A 1,577-nucleotide genomic window follows, 5' to 3' on the forward strand; every position below is an offset into this window, starting at 1 on the left:
TTCAGAAGTGTTGAGAAAGAAGGAGGAATTATGACAAGAAATAGAGGAAGGAATTATAATAAGTAGTGTTACATTGAAGGATTGTAATCATTGAGATGAAACTAAGTGTATGATGAATAACTGATGATTACTCTGTAAACCTTCACTCAATTCAAAATAAAAAGTTTTTCATTTAATTCTATGTTGATATTTTAAATGTGAAACACTACAAAAAATTTAATGTGGTTTTTATTAACATTTGCTGTGGACTTGATAAAAAGGTCTGTGTAAATATTTTGGCAAAAGTATAAAAAACTTACAATAATTGCTTTCCTAATAAAAGTAATTCAAAACTTTTTGTTCAACTGATAGTAAATCACATGTTCATGTGAACTGAGTCAAACCAAAATATTACATTGGCAAGAAATTTAGGCTCTTCCTCTAAAGCCTGATAAACTCTAAAAACATCCTAAAACATAAACTACATAAAAACTGTTCAACTGTCCTGTATTTTCTGCCTTAAATGACTTTTGTAAATTAGTAATTATTATGTATTACCATTACCTGACACTGTGGGAGTGGTTTGTGTGTTATTATAACAATGGAAGCTATGTTACTGGTATTTCAAATACCAATAGGATCACAAATGGTAGACAGGTTTCAGCAAAGTTTTTTAGGTTTTATGTTAACTTGACTGGGCCTGGATTCTGAATACATTGGCAGTTAAGATGTGTTATCCCCATAATGAGATCTAATGTAATGTAATTAACTCTATGATGATATCTGCTATTAGTAATCATTCAATTGAAAGGATGTTTCCTCAGGGGTGTGGCCTGCTTTCAATATATTAGACGCTCAGGCAAAGCTTACTTGCTTTCTTCTGAGTCTAAGTCAAAAACCACCAGTTCTTTTAACTTGAGCTAGTGACCTGCTCAGACATGTCTGCCTGCCATTTGACCTGCCAATCTTGATTCATCTGACCCAGACTTGGGACTCTCCCACCTCTACAACTTCTTTATATATACAGATAAAAATATATTTAGTAGTAAAACACACATAAGTTTTACTTAAATATAAGTTTACTTATATAAGTTTTGCTTCTCTAGAGAACCCAGTCTAGAAGCTTCCATACTAACATATACTATGAAGAAAGATCTAATGATCTACTTCCAATGTTTATTGAATGAACACCTTCTGGATCACAACAAAACAGGACTGAAAGATGAGTCTCCTTGATTGGAAGACACTCAAAACCTATAGCAGCCACAAGAAAGTAGCAATGAGTGTGAAGATGGTATAGGACTGGGCAACAGTGTGTTCTGTTGTACATGAGGTCACCGTGAGTTGGACAGACCAACATTCCAGGCAATATACTGGGTTGTAGTTATTGTTGTTGTTAAGTGTCATGGAATTGGTTCTGACTCATAGCAACCCTGCATAGGGTTTCCGAGGCTGTAAATCTTTACAGGAGCAGAAAACTTCATCTTTCTCCCACTGCACAGCTGGTAGTTTTGAACTGCTGACAGTGAGATTGGCAGCCCGATTCATTACCACTATGTTACCAGAGATACTTGTTGTTGTTGTTGTTATGTGCCTTG

The sequence above is a fragment of the Chrysochloris asiatica genome, unplaced genomic scaffold (genome assembly GCF_000296735.1).
Source record: "Chrysochloris asiatica unplaced genomic scaffold, ChrAsi1.0 scaffold00100, whole genome shotgun sequence".
NCBI classification, from domain to species: domain Eukaryota; kingdom Metazoa; phylum Chordata; class Mammalia; order Afrosoricida; family Chrysochloridae; genus Chrysochloris; species Chrysochloris asiatica.